This window comes from Orcinus orca, chromosome 3, assembly GCF_937001465.1.
Source record: "Orcinus orca chromosome 3, mOrcOrc1.1, whole genome shotgun sequence".
Taxonomy (NCBI): Eukaryota; Metazoa; Chordata; class Mammalia; order Artiodactyla; family Delphinidae; genus Orcinus; species Orcinus orca.
The window spans coordinates 74,690,842-74,703,565 of NC_064561.1; the positions used below are offsets into that span (position 1 = coordinate 74,690,842).

At 50.5% G+C, this 12,724-nt stretch overlaps 1 protein-coding gene across 2 annotated transcripts in view; it reads left to right on the top strand.

The window, feature by feature from the left end:
* Positions 1-12,724, top strand: part of FSTL4 (follistatin like 4) — a 453,554-nt gene that overhangs the window by 370,994 nt on the left and 69,836 nt on the right. The window lies entirely within an intron of this gene.

A 12,724-nucleotide genomic window follows, 5' to 3' on the forward strand; every position in this document is an offset into this window, starting at 1 on the left:
ATTGCCATTTTAAACCTTGTTTTCCCATTGATTTTATATTTCTTCTTTGTCCTTTTTGTTTTTCCTTTTGTGGTTTGATGATTTTCTTTTGTATTATAATTATACTCTCTTCTTTGGGGTTTTTGTGAATCTGCTGTATGTTTTTGATATGTGGTTACCCTGTTTTTCAAGTATGTTAACCCCTTCCTGTATCTACTTGCCTTAGACTGGTGGTCATATAGGCTCAAACACATTCTAGGGGGAAAAAAATCTACATTTTCTTGCTCCCCTACATTTTATGATTTTGATGGCCTCTTTTACATCTTCATGTTCATCCTTTTGCTGTTAATTGTGGTTATTTTCACTTTCACAGAAATTTTTTGATTTTTTTCTTAATCTGTGTACTGGCTTATTTAAGTGATTTACTTTCCAATTGTGATTTTCTCTTTCCTATAGATTCTTCTTTTCTATTTAGAGAAGACCTTTCAATATTTCCTTTAGGGTAAGTTTAATATTGCTGTATTGTTTTAGTTTTTGCTTCTCTGAGAAATTCTTTATCTCTCCTTCTGTTCTAAATGATAATCTTATTGGGTAGAGTATCCTAGGTTGCAGATTTTTCCCTTTCAGGACTTTGAATATTTTGCCACTCCCTTCTGGCCTGCAGCATTTCTGTAGAGAAATCAGGTGATAGCTTTATGGGGATTCCCTTGTAATTAACTCTTTGTTTTTCTCTTGCTGCCTTTAGAATCCTCTCTTTATTTATTTATTTTTTTTTTTTGCGGTACGCAGGCCTCTCACTGTTGTGGCCTCTCCCGTCGCGGAGCACAGGTTCCGGACGCGCAGGCTCAGTGGCCATGGCTCACGGACCCAGCCGCTCCGCGGCATGTGGGATTTTCCCGGACCGGGGCACAAACCCATGTCCGCTGCATCGGCAGGCAGACTCTCAACCACTGCACCACCAGGGAAGCCCTCTTTATCTTTAACTTTTGCTATTTTTTATTATAATATGTCTTGGTGTACGTCTGTTTGTGTATATATTATTTGGGACGCTCTGTGCTTCCTATACCTGCATATCTGTTTCCTTCTTTAGGTTTAGGAAGTTTTCAGCCATAATTTCTTCAAATATATTTTTTATACCCTTTTCTCTTTCTCCCCCTTCTGGAATCCCTATTATGTGTAGACTGGCATGCTTTATATTATCCCATAGGTCTCACATTGCTTTCTTTTTTGTTTGTTTGTTTGGCTTTCTGTCTGCTGGCCTGATTGGGTGGTTTCTGTTATTCTGTCTTCCAGGTCATTTATTTGTTCTTCTGCATTATTCATTCTACTATTCATTGCCATTAGCTCAGCTTTCATCTCTGAAAATGAGTTTTCTAATTTTTCTTTATTCGTCTTTATAGGTTCTAGTTCCTTTTTAAAGTATTCTGTATTTCTGTCAATAGCCTTTCTTAATTCCTTTAATATTTTCATTATCTCCTTTTTGAAATCAGTGTCTCTTAGACTGAAGAAGTCTGTTTCATTATTTGTTCCTTCAGAGAAACTCTCTTCGTCTTTTAACTGGGAGTGGTTCCTCTGCTTCTTCATTTTACTTATATTTGTCTTACTCTGTGAGTTTAGGAGAAACAATTGTCTACTGTGGTCTTGGAGGACTATTTATATGTGAGGGTGCCCCTGTGTAGCTTGTGTGGGTTTAATATATTTGGCGCGAGGGCTGTTTTTAGTACGGGTGCCTGTCGTCTCTTAGGGAGTGCTGGTCATTATCCCCTTGATAGGGAGCGTACAGATGTGGCAGCTGGTTCCCAGTCCTGGGGTTCTCAACAGCAGTGGCAGCTCAGGCACGTCCCCAGAGCACATGATGGAAGTGGATGTAGCTCCTAACCACTCCTGGAGTCTGCAAGGGCAGTGGCAGGGGCTCATGACCACTCCTGGTGTTCAGATGAGCAGCAATGATGGTTCACAACTGCCCTTGGAGCCTGTGCAGGCAGTGTCTTGCCCTCTGCAAGTGTGCACAAAGGGAAAAGGGCTACAATCTGGGTCCCACCTCTCCCCTTGGGCACCCCCCCAAACAATGGCAACAAGCCTCTAAGGCAGCCCAGATTTCCTCTGTGTACACCCTCAGTTGCGGTCACATAGGATTCCAACCACCCCAGGCTGTTTGCACACAGCCAACCTCAATCCTCTCCCTGATTCTGATCTCTGAAGCCCGAGTTCCAGCCTCCAGCCCCTGTCCACATGGGTGGTTGCATCTCTCAGGCTGCAGAGTGCAGGGCAGCGGCACTGACCATCTGTGTAGTTCTCCCTCTGTTCTGGCTGCCACAGACTGGCTGCTGCATTCTCCTCTGAAGCTCTGAAGCTCCCCTTCTGTCCCAGTCAATCTCCCTGCCAGATGAGGGGACTTCCCAGGGTGCAGGAACCTTTCCTCTTCCACAGCTCCCTCCCAGGGATGCAGGTCCCATCCCTATTCCTTTCTTGCTTTCTTTTTTTTTTTCTTTTCTCTTTTCCTACTGGTTACATGGAAATTATTTTGCCCTTTCAGCAGTCTGAGGTCTTCTGCTGGCATTCAGTAGATATTCTGTGAGAATCGTTCCAAATGTACATGTATTTTTGATGTATTTGTGGGAGAAGTTGAGCTTCATGTCCTACTACTCCACCATCTTGATCCTGAATGTCTCCACTTGCATCTTGATAGCGCTCCCCTGATATTCTCTCCTGGCATCTTGTTCCTTCTACCTATAGAGCATATTATACTGTGTAATTTATTTACACATTCTCTCCCATCCCACCCTTAGATGCCCCCTCCCTTGGGCACAGAGTTTGAACACTAATAGTGAAAGCAGTAGTAATAGCTATGGGATAAGGGAATGAGATCCCTGGACAGATGTTCTGGGGATTGGAACAGAAGTTAGATCTCCTCTTGTCAGAGGATTCTCAGAGGCTTCCTGACCTGAATGGCTTGCCCTCCCAACAGTCCCTTCCACGTCTCATTACAATTTCTTCAGTGGAAGTAAATTAACATATTTCTTCCTCTTAGTAGGGGGGTGGGGTGCAGTGTTATGTATTAGGTAATCAACACCAGGTGCTATAGAAACCCTAAAATCTCAGCGGCATAATGCAGTAAAGACTGACTTCTCACCCTCATCAGGTCTGATAGGGTCAGGCAGCTCTCCTCAAGCAGCAACTAGGAGACTACTTTGTTCTTTGTTCTCACAAAATGCTTTGCCATACAGTCTCCATGGAAGGAAATGAGAGCGTGGATGATAACTGCATTAGTTAGGGTTCTCCAGAGTACCAGAACCAGTAGGATGGATGGATGGATGGATGGATGATGGATGGATGGATTGATGGATGATGGATGGATGGATGGTGGATGGATGGATGGATAGATGGATGGTGGATGGAGGGATAGATGGTGGATGGATGGATGATGGATGGATGGATGGATGGATGGTTGGATGGATGGTGGATGGATGGATGGATGGTGGATGGATGGATGGATGGATGGATGAATGGATGATGGATGGATGGTGGATGGATGGTGGATGGATGGATGGATGGTGATGGATGGATGGATGGATGATGGATGGATGGATGGATGGATGGATGATGGATGGATGGATGGATGGATGGATAGATGGATGGATGGATGGATGGATGGATGGAGAGTTATTTATTTTTAGGAATTGGCTCACATGATTATAGAGGCTGAGAAGTCCCAAGATCTGCAGTCAGTAAGCAGGAGGCCTAGGAGAGCCAGTGGTGTAAGTTCTAGTCTGAAAGCCAGCAACCTCAAGACCCAGGAAGAGATGTTGTCTTGGTTCAAGTCTGAAGAGAAGAAAAGACCTATGTCCCCTCTTGAACCAGTCAGGGAAAAGAAACTCTCTCTTACTCAGACGTTTTGTCTTATTCAGGTCTTCAGTTGACTGGATGAGGCCCATGGACATTAGGGAGGGCAATCTGCTTTACTCAGTCTACTGATTCAAATGTTCATCTCATCCAGAAACAGTCTCATAGATACACCAGAATAATGTTTAACCAACTCTCTGTGCACCCCATGGCCCAGTCAAGTTGATACATAAAATTAACCATCGTAATGACTGCTTGTGTAGCCAGGCATGTTCAGATTCTTTTGGTCAGAACCAGTCATATCACTGCATCCTGGCTTCAAGAGGGGCTTAGAAATAGTCTTAATGAGTGCTCAGAGATTGTAAAATGAACCAGCATCTGCGAACACATAGCATGGCACCCTCGTGCTGGTTAGATAAAAGCTGTCTGCTCTCCACCAACAGCTTGTCCAGGAGATGCTAGATCCAGTCTTTGACATCTGTATGAATTTTTGCAAATTCCGAGTAACTAGTATACAATTACCTAAGACAATACATTCTTTTCCCTACAGTCACCAAAAGACAACTTTGGTTAAAATACTTTCCTTTTGCAAATATCTTGAGCAGAGGTGCTTCCATCCCCTTTGGGAGCCAACTTGGCAGGGTGTGGGAAATACATAGACTGGCTGGCCTGGCCGAGGCTCCCCCAGGCCACAAAGACCAGCTAGGGAGGCACCATGGAGGCCACGCACCCTGCTAACCAGGAGGCCCTGGGCTTTAAACCTTGGCGCTGACCCCATGCTTCCAGTGATGCATCTGCTGCCTGCCACACCCGTGGCACCCCAGGGCACCCTGAGACAGTGGTGTCACAGTCTCTGGGCGCTTAGCTCACCTCTAACCTCCCCTCATCTGCCCACAGTAGTCACAGTGTGGTTTAGTTTTCCCAAAGCCAAAAGGGTTCATTGGCCAGAGGAGGCAAAACAGAGCCCTAGAACTCAGAGGATGCCCAGCTGACCTGCCCCGCCCAGGCCTCTCCTGCAAACAGAGAGAAGGCTGCACCAGACCGGGGCTCTTTGGGAGCAGGACATGGGTCTACCTTCTGCATCCACCCCTGCAGGGCCCACCACTGGGCAAACAGGGAGCTCTACCAAAAGAGGGCGGTCAGACTCTGCAGTAGCCAAGGGCTCTGCACCAGGGTCTGTGGACAGGCTCAGGGGCCTGCTTTCCCTCTGTATGACACTCGTCCCCTTGCTGAGCCAGGAGTCGCAGGTTAGCAGGCTCTGGGCCTGTTCTGCTTGGTAGCATATACCCATGTATCCTGGCAAGTGCTCAGTATATAACTGTTGAATGAACACTGCCCTAATCACTCACTTGCTTAAAATGACTTATTAAGCCTTTTTGTGTGCTAGGAATTGTATTAGGTGCTGGGATACAAAAGAAATAAAAGACATATGGTCTCTGTCTTCATGCAGCTTATAAGGGTGTCTGTTTACCTCAGAGAGTAGAACTTAATAACTGAACTGCAAAAATGGTTGAAGCAGCCCCAAACAACATAAGTCAACTGAGAAAGGAAATTACCCCCAGATCTGGAGGTCATTTTTTTTTTTTTTTTTTTTTTTTTGCCACGCCACTCGGCTTGCGGGATCCTAGTTCCCCAACCCGGGATCAAACCCGGGCCCTTGGCAGTGAAAGCATGGAGTCCTAACCACTGGACCTCCAGGGAATTCCCTGGAGGTAATTAACTAGAGAGTTTATTACCATCCCCAAAATGAAGCAAGCAAGAGGGAATATGACAGTGGCACAAAAATTAAATCTGATCATGCATAAAAAACCAGGAAATTTTGGATGAGTGCAAGTCTGGCTGGTCCAGAGCCACCTGCCCAGGCCGGACACACCCCAGTGTTCCAAACATGCGTGTCAAGATGAAAGGCCCCAAGACCACCTGTTCCCAGCCTCCCACCCACACAGTCTCGGCAGATGTTTGAAGGGAGCCCAGAGAGGCAGGCTCTGGTGGAGGGGAACAGGGGAGGCACGAAGTACCGCCATCACCTCCTCATGGGGCGAGCTAAAGCAGCCCCACCCTGTAAATGACAAGGGAAGCCATCAGGCCCAGGGGATGTTAGATGTTGCCTGTCCCCTACTTGGTCAGGTGACCTTAGCCATGCACACTCTACCCTGGTTTCTGTTCCACTCACCAATTTCACAGTGTGGCCCTGGTCACAGGAACAAGACCAGATTAATAGAGTCTGTCACACAGGGCCACATCCCCTTTGGCAACTCCCAGGCCGCCCAGGGAGAGGGTGTTCCCCGGGTCACGGGGGGAAGCACATTACTGCGGGAGGAGGGCAGTGCGCAAAGAGGCCACCACTGCAGAGAGCTCTCTAAGCGCCTGGTCTGCGGTGTCTCTCCAGGTCTCCCTCATTTCCAGCCAGCCCCTGAGCCCAGGTTTGCCCTGAGCCTAGCTCAGTCAACACAGGGATGTGGGGGCTGGTAGACTGAGGTTTGAACAGAGTCTTTCCACCAAGAGCATCATTTGAAACCTGGCAAATGTCCAGGTAGGAATGTGTTCCATTAGTGCATTTCTAGCGTAAGAAAACTAATGCCAACTTGACAGGAATTTAAGAAATTTAATTTCTATTGCTGTGAAGCACCAGAAGCCTGCTTGAGAGGGTGCTGAGGGGTTTATGAGTGTCTCATTGAATTCAAGTCAGTGTGAGAAATAGCGCCTGAGATTACGGGAAAGCTGTAATAGGAGCTAAAACCCAGTTCTCCCACAGCTCAAGTTTTATGGCCTCCTGCTTCTAGGCAGGGTGCTTGTTCGCTTGCTCATGGTGGGCCCGTTAATCCCCCATGCTGCCTCTTCTCTCCAAGCTCCAAGGAGCAGGGAGAGCGCATGTGTGGGGAGGAAAGTGAGGGCTGTGTCTGGAAAACCAAGGGTGTTCCCACTGTGGTTTGAAGGGCCTAGAGAGCCAGGGAGGTGTCTCCCTGGACTGGACCTGAAGCCCACCTGCCGTGTGCCAGGCACTGTACTAGATATGGGAGGGCCAAACAGCACTGCTGGGACCCCCTGCCGACGTGCAGCCTGGCGAGTGTGATCTCGGGTGGCCTTGGCCTGCGGCGGCTCAAAGCAGGATCTCAGTTCCCCGACTGGAGACTGAAGCCAGGCCGCGGCAGCGAGAGCCCCAAATCCTAGCCACTAGACCACCAGGGCCAGTGGTTAGTGACAAGGTCAGCTTTGGAGAAAGGAATTTCAACAAAGAGATGGAAAGTAGTGAAACAAGTAAAGTGTTTATTAGGAGGAAAAAAGTATGTGTGGATAGACTCACACAGGTGGGCTCAGAGAGAGAGTTGCACCTTTGGGGTAGTTTAAATCACTTATATGGGGAAAGTTCTTCTGGTTTCCTCTGGCCAATCATCTTGCTTTGCCTGGCTCTGAGTCCATATTTGGTCTGACTCAGGGCCCTCCCCTGTGTGCGTGTGCATCTCTTAGCCAAGATGGATTCCAGGGGTTTCTGAGAAGTTGACAGAATGTATTATGGTCTGGCGCCCCCTCCCTTCTCTGATCTCTGAGGAACCTTTCTGTGCATGTGTAGTTTGAGCAATCTCCTTGACCTCAAGAATGAGAAATATGTAGTCTCTTTATTTTTCATCCAAGCAGGACTCAGCTCCTCCTTGCTCCTGCCATTATCTTTATCTTGGAGTATCTGTCCATAGGGGATGGATTCCAGCTGCTCAGCCTGGGGCCCATCTATTTCCTGCCTCAAGTGAAGCAGGAAGGTCTCTCTTGTGCTGAGCGACCCACGCTGACTTTGACAATCATGGCAATGCTACCTGAGCCTCTTCATCCCAGGAGGAATAAAGAAAAGCTGACTGATATCGGAAGGCCTAGCCCATAGGGAGACAGATGTCCCAAGCCCTGAGGAATCCCCATTTCCCTTGCCTTCCTTGAATTGCCTACACACCAGGCAGCCTTCCAGTGCTGGTTCTTATAGTGAGGACATTGTCTCTTTGTGTCCACCTCTGCCTAGCAGTGCCAGACAAGCTCCCCACCCTGGCCCTCCCCTTCCGGGGACACCAGCCTCTTTCTACAGATTCACTGTCACCCCAGACCTGACGGGAGCCCCCAGCCCAGCCCTCTGTCACTGCCCCCACCATCCTCTGGGCGCAAGGCATATCTTGTTGCTTGGTCCCCCAGAAATCTAGGGACGCTTCCCACAGAGTGGCCCATGGGACCACAGATGGTCAACACCATGGGAGCAGCAGAGCCACAGCCGAGAGCTGGAAGGATCCCTTGTCGGCCCTTCCACAGGCTGCTCCCTGGAGGGCTGCAGTGTGGCTTCTCCACCTCCCTCTCCTGTGACACTGGGCCCCACCAGAGCAGAGTCCAGGTGCAGACATATCTGAGTCCCCTGCTCTACGGACGTGCCTGGGCAGGGGTGGGGTTCAGCCCACAGTAGTTCAGTCAGTGTGTTCACTGAACACGTGAGAGGGCCATCTACACAAATCCCAGGCTGCCTGGCCCTCCTCCTGTCCCCATCACCATGGGAGGCTCAAGAGGACTGTGGGGTCCGCTCAGCTCTGCCACGCCACCGCCACAAAGCCCTTCCAGATCACTCTCCAAAGAGGGGGCAGCTGGGGGGCAGACGGTGGTAACTGAAATCAGGTTTCCTTCTGATGACTCTCATTGTCTTCACAACATGGCTGCAGCCACCATCCCATCATCATCTTGCACCATGTAGAGGCTTCCAGACGGGGCTGTGAAGGAATGGAGGGGACCGAAGGGGCCCTTTCAGTGTTTCTGTGGGGGTCACAGGGTGTTGATCTGCCCAGCACACCCTTTCTGTCATGACATCTGACCCCACCCCCAACCACCCAGCACCCAGCCCAGAGGTGCCCACATGGCCCAGGCCTGTGGGTCGATCAGTACTGCGACTGCAGAGTACTCCATCTACCTGGCCTGGTTGATTGCTTCAGGGAAGAACGCAGGAGATGAGTCTGGGCAATTAGATTCCCCCCGTGCTTTTTGGCAGGGCTGTCAGGAAGGATCTGGGCCCTTTCTCTGGGATCCCGTGTACAGGAACAATGTGAGGGTGGGGCCGCCCCTGGACCTCTTGCAGCCACGCAGAGAGTGCCACTGTTGAGGGACTGGATGCTTGCAGCCTCCTCCACCCCCTTAGATTTTCCAATTACAGGCATTAAGATCATCTCTGTTCTTGTTTTTCTCTTTTTTTTTTCCCTAGGCTAGTTGAGCATTTCTGAGCGTTTCTGTTACTTAAGGCTGAAACGATCATGATAAGTTCACCAGGATGATTTCTTTCAGTCTTCACCCAATGTCTGTCCAAGTGTCTCCTTATGTGAAGACTTCAGAGTCCCAGAAACATCCCATGAGGTCATCCTGGAGATGGAGACCAAGAGTGTGAGAGTCTCAGAATAGACAAGTAGAAGGTGCCAAGTAGGCACAAGCTTAGATCCCAAACCACAGTGGGATGGGGACCAGTGGGTACCATGTTGAGTCGCCTGGGAGGAGAAGGTGGGGCAAGGTCAGGGACTGTTCTCAATTCACGGTGAATCTGTGGGTGATGGGGAGCCACTAGTAGCTTTGGAACAGGGCTGTGATATATCTTGTACTCCAAGTGGTGACCAGGACACTCACGGGCAGAAGGCGTAAAGTGGAGGGGTGACCATACAGGAGGCTGTTGAGGACCTGGATGGAGAGGGATGGGAGGGTTCCGGGGGTATCAGGAGGGAAGCCCCTGTGGGCTTGGCACCTGTTCATGCTGCCACTTGAGGCGTCACTTGGACCATCATGGCAAGTGGGCAAGGAACAGAGGCAGGTGGCGTTGAGGGAAGCAGCAGCCGGGCAGCTCCTGGCAGGACCGGGGAGAGTGAGCAGGGACGTCTGCTCAGAGCCGTGCGCTCCGAGTCCTAGAGCCTGAAAGCCAGCCGGGCCCCCAGAGCCCTCCTAGCCCAATCCCTCATTATATGGATGTCTAAACTGAGGCCCAGGGACAGGAAGGGACTTGCCCGAGGCCACTCGGGTGTCACCAGCAGAGCCAGGCCTGGAGGCCAGGGTGTCCAGAGCCGTAGCCAGGCATCTGCCCAGTTCGCTCGAGCCCCAGGCCGTGATGCTGCCTCATCTTTCCCTCACTGGGAAATCACCCTGGGAGATGGGGCCTGCCGGGGAAGACGTGTTGAACAGTAAATAACCAAGAGTGAGGAGCAGTTCATTTGCCATAAATACCTCCAGAATTTTAAAAGGATCTGGGGAATATTGACATGGACGAAATCTAATAAAACATTCATTTAATTAAACTTTAAATGACCCAAATATTTGCTGTTTGGTTAATATTTGTGTAGCTGACAGGAGCAGAATTATGATGGTTTTGTCAGTACTCATGCATTCTAATTTTGCATGAGTCTTTCCCGTGAAAATCACACATCTTCAGACATACAGATGTTCGAGGGTGCACTCGTGCACTCAGGAAAGATGCGGGAACCAGATCCCAGCGGCGGATGGCGAGCCACACAGGCTTCCCACTCGGGTTGGTTTGTTTGTGTGTTTTTAGCCCTGTGCTATAGTCTCTTCCAGCCATTTTTCTACAGCTGTTTAAAATGGAAGACTTTGGGGCCGCGTGGAGGAAGGGGCTCCTACATTGCACGTAATCTTACATTCCCATGCTCCTAGATTGGTAATTAAGGCCCCTGGGACCCCACCGACCACACTGCCTCCCCTCCCCACCTGCACCCACATTCTCTCTTTCCATCTCCCCATTCCCGCCACACCCCAATCTTTTAAGGCAGTGGCTCTCAGGCCTCAGGTACCACAGAAGCCCCTGGATGATTGTTAAAACCTGATGCCCATCCTGCCACCAGACAGTACCAGCCTGGGCTCGAGGGGCAGGAGTCTGCGTTTTGATCAGTTGCCCCAGAGATGAGCTGCAGGTGGCGGGAGGAGCCCTACCTGGAGAAGCAGAGTTCTGGAGCCCAGGGGAGGTCCTGCTTCCTCTGAGGGCCCCTCCCTGACTTCCCAGTTGGCCTTTTACTTTTACTCTCACTGGTGCTCATACATGCAAAGAAAACATAGGTTCCTTTTGTAACATAACTGACTGCTTCACACACCCCACCCACCAGCCACTGGGAGAAAAATGTCCCTAAATGTTCAGTCCATTGTAAAGCTTAATCCGAGCTGATCATTTTAACAGTCCACGTAAGTAATGCCCTGGCTAATAAAAATGCTTTGTGTCTCCAATTCCCAGCCCCCCAAGCTGGTTTCTGAGTGTAGAGAGAAGCGTGCGGCTGTCCACTGCCACCTCTGGTCCCCACCGCAAGGACCCCTGGTCGCGCTGTCCACGGGCACCCGCGGCAGAGGTCAGCCCTGCTGTGCTTTTGGTCTGGACACTCTCAGCCTAGTGGAGTCCAGAGTCCCCACTGGCATGATGCGCCCTTGAGGTCTGGAGGCCGTTCCGTCAGGCCCAGGTCTGAGAGTCCGATGCAGTCCTCAGGTACAGAGGCCCAGAGCACACCCTGACCCAGCCAGGAACCTCTGGGCCCCTCCATGCCGCGAGGGACCGAGGGGGCTCTGGCAGACGAGCGCAGGCCCTGGCTCTCTGCCACATCTTTGTGGTTGCCTGAGGTGGTGGGGTGCAGGCCGCTTGAGGGAGGGTTCAGCCTCCTCCTAGAGCCCCCCGTGGTTCCCCTCACCCGCACACCAACAGGCATGCTCTCTGCCCTTCCCGCTGTCTCCCTCCTTCTTCCCACACGCCTGGGACGAGGGGGGGCCTTCCACACCCCCTCCCACTTCCACAGAGCACGGAGCCTTGTGGCTTTTCTGAGGAGGAAGAGTCGTCTCCTCTGCACTTGGGCACAGTGGGAGCTAAACTATTTTAGCAAGTTCTTCTCTCCCTCTCTCTACCCCTCTGAATCTCCAAAGCCTGGCTCTTGCTACAGAGGGTTAGCGGCTTCTCTGCTGGAGCAATAAGCCTCATGACTCAGAGGTGGGAGGGCAGCAAGCAGAACATGATTTAAGAGGGAACTTGAAATGCATCACTTTAATGTTTGTAAAATATCACGCCGGTTGCGTCTGCATCAGTCACTCAGTGCTTATCTTTCCTCCCGTGGCTCCTTCAGCGGGAGTCACATTTTTCCTCTGTGTGATTGCCCCTCTCCACTGGCCTGTTGGCTCTTTTTTCCTTCTTTATTTCCATTTTCTCCATTTTTCATCAATCCATCCATCCAACAAGCACTGATTAAGCACCTAGTGTATATCTTGTTCCTCTTCATGGTCCCAGGGCCAGGCCGCTGAATGTTTGCAGAGGAGAAAGGGCTTTGGGGCGCAGGATCAGACCTTAGTGCACCCGCTTTCACTGCACCTGCTTTGCGGCGCATGGCACCTACAGCTGTTTTTGCTCCCCTTCCCCTCCTCCTTGCCCACACACACTGGCGAGAGGGTGTGAGCACAGGTGTGCTGCCTGGTCACAGCTCAGAAGTGTCCCGCGGAGTCACAGAGCTCAGGTCCCAACTCTGTGCCTTTCTCCACACCTGTCAGGCCCCCAGGTCCCAGCGTCTTGGCTGGCATCCCAGAGTAACACAGGCCCCCAGAGCCAGCCCCCTCCCCCCACTCATGCTGCCTCTGGCTGCCTCCCCAGGCTCCCCCAAGTAGATTTGGGGGCAGAACAGTGGAGGGGTAGTCCAGTCAGTGAGCTAGTGACGCCCCTCCAAGCCTCATCCCATTCTGGCATTTGAATACCCTGAGTTTGATTTTTTTTCTTCAATCCTGAGAATTTCACAAGGCCTGTGAGTGCAGGGAGGTATTTCAGACCCTTCCTCTCTGTCTGATGGATGCTCAGTCTTAATGCCAGTTATCAAGTGTAAAATGGCAAGGATTAATCATTTGTTCAGCCTAAAGTACACTTCAAAAAATTAAA